Below are 12,177 nucleotides of genomic sequence, written 5' to 3' on the forward strand. Positions count from 1 at the left end.
GTGAAAGTGTTAATTGCTCTGTCATGTCCATCTCTTTGCATCCCCATGGGCTATAGGCCACCAGGCTCCTCTGTCCATGGAATTTTCCAGGCAAGAATACTAGAGTGGGTAGCCATTGCCTTCTCCAGGGGATCTTTTATATATATATATATATATATATATATATATATATATATATAATCGGACAAGGCAATGGCACCCCACTTCAGTACTCTTGAATGGAAAATCCCATGGATGGAGGAGCCTGGTGGGCTGCAGTCCATGGGGTCGCTAAGAGTCGGACACGACTGAGCGACTTCACTTTCACTTTTCACTTTTCACTTTCATGCATTGGAGAAGGAAATGGCAACCCACTCCAGTGTTATTGCCTGGAGAATCCCAGGGACGGGGGAGCCTGGTGGGCTGCCGTCTATGGGGTTACACAGAGTCGGACACGACTGAAGTGACTTAGCATAGCATATATATATATATATATATATATATATATATATATATATGTACGTATTTATAAATATTGGTAAATAATACTAGTATAAAATTTAATGATATAAATATATTTTTTCCTAAAATATCATCCTTGTTAATTATCTGTGGTTTTAGTCTCACTAGTAGTACTTGTGTATCTTCATAATTTAGAAAAGGGTTTGCATATTACACAGTTTATTTATGAGTGATCATGTGTCTTTCCTCTAATTTTACTTTGATTATTTAATTTTGTTTGTATGCATTATTCTCTTTTTTTTTTTGACAGTGTTGCTTTTTTCTCCCCCACCTCCAAAAAAAATAAAACTAGTGCTTGGATTTCACTTGTCAAATCATTTGTTTTCTGCTTCTCACATTACTCGTTTCTACCTGTCCATTAATCTCTAATATGTTTACCTTATTGTTTGTGTGATTATATCTTGAGACAAATGCTTACTTTTAGCTTTTTATTGTTTGATTATGAAAGCAAATAGTACTATGAATTAGCTTCAGATCAGTGCTTTTGTTCCAATTCTCCAATTTTATATGAAATGTTCTCCATTATTATTCAAATGATGTGAATTTATAGTTTTAACTTTTCATTTTCTGTACTTTTCTTTAAGATGGAGGACTCAGTTCCCAAGTCTTGGATCTGGAATTTTGTTTGTTTGGAGGAGAAAAGTGTCACTTATACTTTAATTATTGAATCAAACATTACTGCATTTATATCTATGGCAGTGGTCTATACATTATTTGTGAGTATGTGTGTATATACGATATCAATGAAATAATCTTGGCATATGATTTATAGATGCTGGTGGTGGTTTAGTCGCTAGGCTGTGTCCGACTCCTGCGACTCCATGGACTGTAGTCTGCCAGGCTCCTCTGTTCATGGGATTCTCCAGGCAAGAATGCTGAAGTGGGTTGCCACTTCTTTCTCCAGAGGACCTTCCCGACCCAGGAATCAAACCCAGGTCTCTTGCATTTCAGGCAGGTTCTTTACCGACTGAGCTACAAGAGAAGCCCCTATAGATATCTAACAAATATATAACTATTTGTTAGATAGCTTAATAAATATTCCAAGAACATTGGCAAAGAACATTTAATTAAATATTTTGCTATTAAGTGCTTATTATAAATTATAATGTTAATATATTTTTCATCATATTTTATTTCATGCTTGACCTTAAAAGATGAGAATATTAAAATCTCTCAATTTGAGTGAAGATGTTGCTCAAAATGTACAAAACTGCAATTGTGCTGGAGGAGTAAGTCTAGAGATGTAAGGTACAGCCTGATGACTATCATCAATAATACTATATTGAATATTAGAAATTTGCTAAAAGAGATTTCAGGTTCATTTAGTACACACACACATCCACACAAAGTTAATTATGTGAAGAGATGATATGTTAATTAGCTTGACTATAGGAATTATTTCACATGTACATGTGCATCAAATTATCATGCTGTATACCTTAATATATATAATTTTTGTAACAAAATCTCCCATTTTTATTGTGTCAATTTCCTATAGTGTGGCAGAGTTCTTTTGCTAAGTAGTGTTATGAAAATAACATATGCACATGGTAACATAATAAAAGATGCCAATTAATTTAAAACATGTTAGTTTTCCTTCTGGTAAGGTACTGCCATTAGTAGTCCCTCACACATTCTTCCAGAAGCATCCTGCACATGCTCTGCTCCCTCAATAGAAATAGACATTGTCTTAATACAAAGAAGTATTTATACAGACTCTTTTGCACATATCTCCCCCGCTCCTTTAACAACTGTATATCTCAGAGACCTCTCTGTATCAGCACATAAACACATGCCTCATTAAATAAAACACTATCTGAACAGATTTTAACAAAAGGATGTACAATAATTATTTAACGCAAACGTATTTTCTGCACTTAGGCTGCCTCTAGTTATTTGTTCTTATGAACAGTCTTATAGTAAAAATCCTTGTGTGTACATTTGAGTCTATTGGTAGGTCAAGCTTCAGAACTATAATAGTCACATGAAAGTTCAGTTCAGTTCAGTTGCTCAGTCGTTTCCGACTCTTTGCGACCCCATGAATCGCAGCACGCCAGGCCTCCCTGTCCATCACCAAAAGTTACATACGTTTAAAACTGCAACATGAACAGATTATACTCTAACTAATGACAATTTAACTTTCAACCAACATTGAGTGTTTGTTTTAAATTTTTACTATCATTAGGCATTGATAAATATTTGTTGTTGTTTTGTTTAGTTGCTAAGTCATATCCAACTCTTTTGCAACTCCATGCACTGTAGCCCGTGTCTATGGGATTCTCCAGGCAAGAATACTGGAGTGGATTGCCATTTCCTTCTCCAGGGGATTTTCTTGGCTCAGGGATCGTACTCGCATCTCCTGCATTGGCAGGCAGATTCTTTACAAATGAGCTACCTGGGAAACCCAACAAATCTTTAAATATTAAGATTTGCTAATATGACAGGTAAAAAACATATGTTATCATTATTGATTAAATTTGTATTTCTTTAGTTATAAGAGACATTGATCATATTTTACCATTTTAATGGAGCTTGTATATTTCTGCCCTTAATGTCCTATTTATTTCCTTCCCTTATTAATCTATGATTTTATTGTTGTTCTAAATGATTTGTAGGGGCTTCTCACAAATTCATAAAATCAGTCTTTATATATTATATGTTAATTATTTGATATGTAATGATTCATTACTGTTAAATCTTAAATGAGGTTTATAATTTTGGTTAGTTTTTAAAGTCCTCTTTTTAATTCTTTCTTATTTTGAAGTATACTTTATTAGATTTTAATATTATAACCTTGATAGCATTTGTCTTTATTTCTCTTTTATCCTATTTTCAACCTTTCCCAGTAGTTTGTTGTAATCAAAATAGGATTTAAGCTAAACATTATTGTAGATTTTATTTTTATCCCAAGTTACTTTGTAATTTTTGTCTTTCCAAAAATTTAACAATAATTAAACTCGGTATGTTTAGTTGGTTTTGAGTTCATTTTTTCCATACTCTATGTGAATTATTCTAGAGTATATTGTTTTGAGTAACATCTTAATCAGTTAGAACATTGTCCTAGAAGGGAAACCCTCCTTTGAAAATGACTTTATGTTGCCCTTGCACATGGAAAACATATGAATGGGTATAAAAAATAGGTTCACATTGTTCAGCTTCTAAATTAAATGTATGGTAGTTTATTACTATCTATCATTTAATGTGCTAATGTCACAGAAATTTTTTACTTTGTAAGTAATCTGTATTTTTCTGTCTGAGAATTTGTGGATAAACCCTTCCCCAGCTTATCTTTGTACTTCACACATTTCACTGTGATATTTAGGTGTTCTCATTTCATTTGTGTACTTGGCTTATTTAAATCAAAGAATGACTTATACATTGGCTTCCCTGGTAGTTCAACTGATAAAGAATGCACCTGTAATGCAGGAGACCCCAGTTTGATTCCTCGGTTGGGAAGATCCCCTGGAGAAGGGATAGGCTACCCATTCCAGTATTCTTGGGCTTCCCTGGTGGCTCAGATGGTAAAGAGTCTGCCTGCAATGTGGGAGACCTGTGTTTGATCCCTGTGTTGGGAAGATCCCCTGGAGGAAGGCATGGCAACTCACTCCAGTATTCTTGCCTGGAGAATCGCCATGGACCAGAGGAACCTAGCAGGCTGCAATCCATGGGGTCACAAAGAGTCAGACACAGCTGAGCAACTAAGCGTGCATACATGACTTACACATTAAAAAAAATCAGATAGTACTAAGAACCATGTAATGAAATTCCCCAAAGTTTAATTGCTTTTAACACTTTCTATGTGTGATTCTTCTTGTTATATAGTTTCTTTCTAAATAATATACTTCATCTCTATTTTTGACTCATTTTCAATAACATATTGTTGAGTGCTTAACATATTCCAATTCCCTCACGTGGATTAACTCATTTGATCTTCACGACACCTCTATAAATTATATTGCTATTAGTTTGCTTTTAAGGAAATTGAAGCATGGAGTTGGACTGACTTGCTTTAGGTTAGCCATTTTAAGCAGGGAAATAGGTAGAATATGAATCCAAGTCCTTCTGATTCCACTATAAACAATAAAGTTTAGCTAATTTACACTGCTACTCCACTCCCTTTGTCCTTACATATGTATGTATCTATCTATCTGCCTATCACCTATCTAAACTTTCCTTGCTCAGTCTATGAGCTTTATTCAGTATCTTGCCAGATTTCTATTTAAGGTAAAGACATTGGTGCACTGTGCTTAATGTCTTCTATTTGCTTCCCCAGATCTAGTATCTTTTCTTTTCCACCCTACTCTATGGGTCCCATATGGACTGAATCAATGAGCTTCCTTGATACCTGGTATCATCTTGAGTTTGGTCCTGGAGATGGAAGAACGGCAAGGGAAGGAGTTTGGAGTGTTTGTTTTTCCTCCTGCCTCCCTCCTGGGTCACCCATAGTTTGGTTGCCTCCCTTTAAAAAAAGCCACAGCTTTCTGTGTAACTCTTCATCCTAGGTTTTAGTCATCACTACTCCTTCCCCTGCCCTTGTAGTCCTGACAGTGGTAATTTCTCCCTAAAATTTCTAAACCTAGAATTGGCACCATTCATTGTTGGTTTTAAGCTTGCTCATATGTTTATAGAAACCACTTCTCAGTCACCTAGGTTAGGTGCCATCTGTTTTCTTTTTGGAGGAAAGTCCGTATTCTTTCCTGCACCTTGTCTTCAGACTTTTCATTGACCACTTCCCAACAGATATAATTCTACCTTTAAAATGTTCAGTTTGATATTTCCAACAGTGCCAGAATTAAGCCTCCGTGTTTGCCTATTTGTTGATTCTCAAAGCTGAAAACGAATCCACAGCGTTTATCCTGTTATGGCCGTGTAAACACGATTCACTGCAGTCTGTAGTTTGGTCCGGTGGCATTTACTTTTCTCTAGACCCATTGCCACCAAACGGTATCAATTTTAAGACTTCTATTATTTGTATACTCCTCAAAAAGAAAAACAGCCATCTGCCAATTAAATTATGACCTGCCATCAATTGTAAAATATATCTTGATTTTAATGAAAACTTGTTCATCTTGAAATTGAGGAAATATTCTGGTCAACTCTTCTCTTGTCTTCTTGACTGGTTCTTGAGCAGCTTTCAGACTCGAGTCACAGTCCATTTTAAGCCTGTTGTTATTACTCTCATGCACCAACCATGTGTCCTCCAACCGCAGAGGGGTCATTTCAAAGTTGTATGGTACAGTATTTAAGAGTACAGATTCTGGTACTAGCTGACCTGAAACCTGGAACCCCTTTTTACTACGGGGCTATGGAAAGATACTTAACATTTCTGTCTTACAGTTTCTTCGTCTAATAATTAGAAGTAGTAATAATGCCCAACTCAGTGCTTATTTTGAGAATGCACGTGAAATACCCAGGAGAGTACCCGTCACACTGTGACTGTCTTCCTTAAATTCAATGAAGTGCTCTGTGAGTGGTCTCCTTCAGGGGTCTCTTGCTGCTTGGTGCTCAGAGTAGCATCTCCAGTCCTCCTCCAAATGATGGAGGGACACAGAGCAGGGCCTTACTGCTCCCCAGTGAAGTATCTTCAGCAGTCTTCTCTCTCTCTGTGACTTGGCCCCTCTTAAAATACACGATGGGTTCACGAGCTGTGTAACTGGGCCCTACAATTTCCTTAGAAAAGTTTCGGGTACAAATTTGTCACATACTGACTTTGTATCTGATATCTATCTTTTTTAGAACCTCAGTCAAAACTAAGACGGGGCGAGTCCAGTTCTAACCACCTGTTACGTCTATATAATACACTCCTTGGATCTGTCTTCCTTGACATTTTGTTTATTATATCCATTCCATTTTTCCACTTTATTCTTAAACAATTTCTCACACATGTCTCCTACTTTTTATTCAGCTATTTTTTTTCTAGCATTCAATCTGTCACCTACTGTCTTCATTGTATTTTTTGAGTTATATTTTAATTTTTCTATTAGCATTTTGCTTTAACTATATTTTTTAAATGGTTGTTTTATAACCTCACAGCGTACTTAAATTTAATATCGTACTATTTCACATAAGATGTAAAAACTCTGAGCTGTATTGATCCATTTACCAGCCTCCCCATACTCCAAGCTAAAATTGTCATAGGTATCATGTTGGTGTTTGGTATTAACATTACAGTTCACTGTCTATCATTAGTCTGAAGCGCTTCCTTTAGCATTGTTTACAGTACAGTTATGCTGATAATGTTAGCTTTCTTTTTTCTAAAATTTCTTTTATCTTTATTTTCCTTCCTGAAGGACATTTTTGCTGCATACAGAATCTGGTTGACAGTTACTTCCTGCTGGTCTCCATCATTTCTAATGAAAAGTTTTCAGTCACTCAAATTTTATTCCCTATATACACCATGTAATTTTTAATGTCCCTGTTTGAATATTTTCTCATTATAATTTTGACACTAAGAATAGTTTTCTGTGTACTTTTCATACATGGGAATTGCTGAACTTCTTGAGTCTGTAAATGTGAATCTTTGAGTGAATTTGGGAAATTTTCCATAATTACTTCTTTAGATTTTATTCCTGCCCAGTTCTCTCCATTCTCTCCTTCTCTGACTGCAATTTCTTGTATATTTGAGCTTTTGATGTTGTCCCACAGGCTCCTAAGACTCAGATAATTTTTTTCATGTGATTTTTAATGTCTTTTTTCTCCTGTTCTTCAGTTTATTGGATACTTTCTATTGGAATCAAGTTCCCAAGTCTTTATTTTCTCATTTAAAATAAAGCTCATCAGCTGTTAAGCCCATGCAGTAAGTTTTGTATTTCAGAAAATATAGATTTTCACTTACAGGATTTCCATTTCATTTTTATTATAATTTCTATTTTGCTTTTTAGATTTTCTTGTTTCATTAATTGTGAGCATATTTTTTCTTTCCATCCTTCAGCATGATTAGAATAAGCTCTTTAAGATACTTCTTCTGCTGATTCCAACATCTTGGTTTTCTCACAGTTTATCTCCATTAATTGCCATTTCTTCAGCCTAAGTTATATTTTCTTATTTTTTTCTTCTATTTTCCGGTAATTTTTTTATTGTACCCAGACATTGTAAATGATATGATGTTTTAGCAGTCAGGAAAACTGGCTGGAATCAAAGTCCAATTGGAAATGTCATTTCACTCTTTTAGCTTTAGCTGAGATTCTTAAAGGCTTCTTCACGCATGTTTAGTTTGACTAGCAATGTGAGTAGATTTCATACTCGGACTCTGAAGATTGTCCTCTAGACTCTCTCTTTTCTGGGATTTCTCCCCTCACTTTCCAGCTTTTGTTATTGCCCTAAACTCCGTCTTCTGATTTTTCTAGCTAGTAAGACTGATAATTTCTATAAAAATTTTTAGAGTGGTGTAAATTAGCTCTTGCTTTAGGCTAAGTGACTTAAAACAAAACAGGAAATTCACTCAGTGGCATTCTTTTATCCCAAGTGTTGAAGCTTTCTGCACAGTCTGCCTGCTTTTGGTCACTCTCTAGTGACTTTAGGTTGCTTTGTTGAGAATTCAGAGTTATCTGTGGGAGGGTTGGCCATTGGGGGTTACTTCAGTTCAGTTCAGTCACTCAGTCGTGTCCGACTCTTTGCGATCCCATGAATCACTGCACGCCAGGCCTCCCTGTCCATCACCAACTCCCGGAGTTGACTCAAACTCACGTCCATCAAGTCGGTGATGCCATCCAGCCATCTCATCCTCTGTTGTCCCCTTCTCCTCCTGCCCCCAATCCCTCCCAGCATCAGGGTCTTTTCCAATGAGTCAACTCTTCGCATCAGGTGGCCAAAGTATTGGAGTTTCAGCTTCAGCATCAGTCCTTCCAGTGAACACCCAGGACTGATCTCCCTCAGGATGGACTGGTTGGATCTCCTTGCAGTCCAAGAGACTCCTCAAGAGTCTTCTCCAACACCACAGTTCAAAAGCATCAATTCTTTGGCACTCAGCTTTCTTCACAGTCCAACTCTCACATCCATACATGACCACTGGAAAAGCCATAGCCTTGACTAGATGGACCTTTGTTGGCAAAGTAATGTCTCTGCTTTTGAATATGCTATCTAGGTTGGTCATAACTTTCCTTCCAAGGAGTAAATGTCTTTTAATTTCATGGCTGCAATCACCATCTGCAGTGATTTTGGAGCCCAAAAAAACAAAGTTTGACACTGTTTCCACTGTTTCCCCATCTATTTCCCATGAAGTGATGGGACCAGATGCCATGATCTTCATTTTCTGAATGTTGAGCTTTAAGCCAACTTTTTCACTCTCCTCTTTCACTTTCATCAAGAGGCTTTTTAGTTCCTCTTCACTTTCTGCCATAAGGGTGGTGTCATCTGCATATCTGAGGTTATTGATATTTCTCTGGGCAGTCTTGATTCCAGCTTGTGCTTCTTCCAGCCCAGCATTTCTCATGATGTACTCTGAATAGAAGTTAAATAAGCAAGGTGACAATATATAGCCTTGATGTATTCCTTTTCCTATTTGGAATGAGTCTGTTGTTCCTTGTCCAGTTCTAACTGTTGCTTCCTGACCTGCATATAGGTTTCTCAAGAGGCAGGTCAGGTGGTCTGGTATTCCCATCTCTTTCAGAATTTTCCACAGTTTCTTGTGATCCACACAGTCAAAGGCTTTGGCATAGTCAATAAAGCAGAAATAGATGTTTTTCTGGAACTCTCTTGTTTTTCCCATGATCCAGCAGATGTTGGCAATTTGATCTCTTAGTCATTATCAAAAACAGAATCAGACACTGTGTATTTTACCTGAAAGGATTGGTTACTTACTAGAGGTTGTTCTCGTACATAGAAGCAGTGTCTTCATACATCTCACTGAGGATATTCATTTCTGAGGATTCTTAATGATTCTTTGTAGTCATTCTTTCATTTGTGGGCATTTCTTGAAATAGCCTGTAATTGTGAATTACTAGATATTGTGGTACTTTTTCTGTGTTTGCTGGTATTAAAAAGTGACAGGAAAGGTATATTTTGCCTAATTTGAGAATTAACTTAGATTCTTTTGAAAATTATGACCATAACATGTACACTTAACTCTTTAAAACCTAGGTGAGCTCCTATTATAGATTTGTCTGCAACTTCACTCACAATATATCTCAAACAAACTCTTCAAGGATTCTAGAATATGAATGATTGATTTTGTTGTCAATTTTCTAATCACACGGTTACTTGTTTCCTTCTTATATTTATATTCTTTGTCATTCCGGCGATAATTTTTCAATGACAAAGGGAGGATGGTGCATTTGTGGCCTTGGGTCCTAACCTTTCATCAGAAGAAATTTTGCTCATTTATTTAGGGAAATGCTTAAATACACTTTTTATGCTAGTGTTTAGAGCATTGTACATGAGTAGATGAAGTATAAAATATCTTAAAACTAAGTGTTAAAGGTGTTTCAAGAGTTCGTTACACGCCTTTGTCTATTTGTGTGTATCTGTGTGGCTTAAAACTACAATTTATTGTTGCTTCCCTGTTGGCTCAGACAGTAAAGAATCTGTCTGCAATGCGGGAGCCCCAGATTCAGTCCCTGGGTTAGGAAGACCCCCTCGAGAAGGAAATGGCAACCCACTCCAGTATTCTTGCCTGGGGAATTCCATGGACAGAGGAGCCTGGTGAGCTACAATCCAAGGGGTCACAAAGAGTCGGTCACAACTGAGGGACAAACACTTTCACTTTCACACATGTGGCTTAAAACTACAATTTATTATTACTTTCACGGTTCCATGGGCTGCTTCAGCTCAGCTATGCATTTGTTACTTGGATTGTCTCAGGCAGCTGCAGTCAGATAGCATCTGGGCTGGAGCCATTTGAAAGTCTGACTGGACTGGGTAACAAGGATGGTGTATTCACAGGGATACTCATTCAAAGTGGTCACACATGTGGCACACCCATGTGTTGCACTTTTCACACAGTATGAGGATCAGGTTCTCAGAAGAAATGTTCCAAGAGCAGGTATCTCAAGAGCCAGGAGTCAGTAGGATGGGTTAAAGGATATGTTTGGAAGAGGCACAGCACCACTTCTTCCACATCCTATTGGTCAAACAGTCCATGTGCCTTCATCTTTTGTGTAAAGTCATCTTTTGAACTTTGTGTCAATGTTCATTATTTCATATGTGCAAATATATATATATATATAATATGTGCATATACAATTTATGTACATATAATCCATTCATATATATATATATATATATATATATATATATATATCAAAGTAATAGTTTCCCCTTTCCCCATTAATCAAGCTAGTTTTACTTATTTCTTCTCAGTCCTATTTTTCTTGGGTTAACAACAGTGGTTTTGAAAGTAATAAAATCACATTTGCTTTACTAGAATTCATATTTTCTCCATTAGGTTAACCTTCACCCATCTTAATTTGCTCTCTGAATCTGAGATTAAATGTAGATTAGCACTTTTGCCTAACTTTCTGAATCATTTTTCAGAATGACTGAGGTGAATTACGTGATATCAGCAGACCTCTTAATTGAATGTCAAAGGAAGGCAGTTCTTATCAGCAAGGGGACCTCCAGCTTCATTGAGAATCATTCAATTAGATGGAAAACAGATGCTTATTTCTGTCTTATAAACCTCAATGTAGGTTAGGTGGTAATTACTTTGAAGAGCAGGATAACAATTTATGTAATCAGCAGGACCCTATAATTACTAATGCATAATTTCTAAACAGCATTTAGCAAAATGAGGCCCATACATACACTTTGTAATGAAAAATATGTGTTTGACACCACACTAAATTAAATTTAAAATTTGCATATTTTCTTCCAGGAAACACACGAGCTTCATCTGCTTTATTTTGCTTCACTAAACCCTGTCTACTTTTAGCTCTGTTATAGGATCATGGAAATGCTGAATCATAGTGATGGCTGAATGGCAGCATAAGACCCAGCAGTAGAGAAAGACTTCCTTCTCTGTTGTCTGGGATGATATAACATCAATCCAAGAGATGACTTGGAAAGTTACATCTAGGCAACTTGTTTCCATTGAGAGTTTAATATGACGTTTATAGGATCACTTAATTTAGATTATAAGTGCCAGCAGAGAACTTAAAAATTATCTACACTTCTTTCTTTATCACAGATGGAAAAACTAAGGTCCACTAAGAGTTGACTCATTGGAAAACACCCTGATGCTGGGAGGGATTGGGGGCAAGAGAAGGGGATGACAGAGGATGAGATGTCTGGATGACATCACCGACTCAATGGACATGAGTTTGGGTGAACTCTGGGAGTTGGTGATGGACAGGGAGGACTGGCGTGCTGCGATTCACGGGGTTGCAAAGAGTCAGATACGACTGAGTGACTGAAATGAACTGAACTGAACTGAAATTGGTGTGACTTGTGCAACAGCAAGCAACTGTCAGTAGGAGTAAGAACGCATTCACTCAGTCCCAGTTCTGTGTGAAATCCATTCCACTAGCCTATTCAGGTCATATAGAGTTTTTGTTAGATAGGACACAAACTATATCAGCCCCAGGAATATTGAACATTTCTGTAGTAATTATTTTGAAATTTACATGTACATACGCATTGCTAGTAGGCGTTTAATAGTAGTAGGTACAAGTAGTAGTAATAGTAGGTGTCGCATCTCCTAAATAAGCTCCTAAATAAGCTCTACATATTAAGAAAGTTGAG

The 12,177-nt window shown here is 36.7% G+C and overlaps 1 protein-coding gene across 1 annotated transcript in view; it reads right to left on the reverse strand.

Annotated features, from left to right (window-relative positions):
* Positions 1-12,177, reverse strand: part of ITPRID1 (ITPR interacting domain containing 1) — an 89,350-nt gene that overhangs the window by 45,380 nt on the left and 31,793 nt on the right. The window lies entirely within an intron of this gene.

This window comes from Bubalus kerabau, chromosome 8, assembly GCF_029407905.1.
Source record: "Bubalus kerabau isolate K-KA32 ecotype Philippines breed swamp buffalo chromosome 8, PCC_UOA_SB_1v2, whole genome shotgun sequence".
Classification (NCBI taxonomy): Eukaryota; Metazoa; Chordata; class Mammalia; order Artiodactyla; family Bovidae; genus Bubalus; species Bubalus kerabau.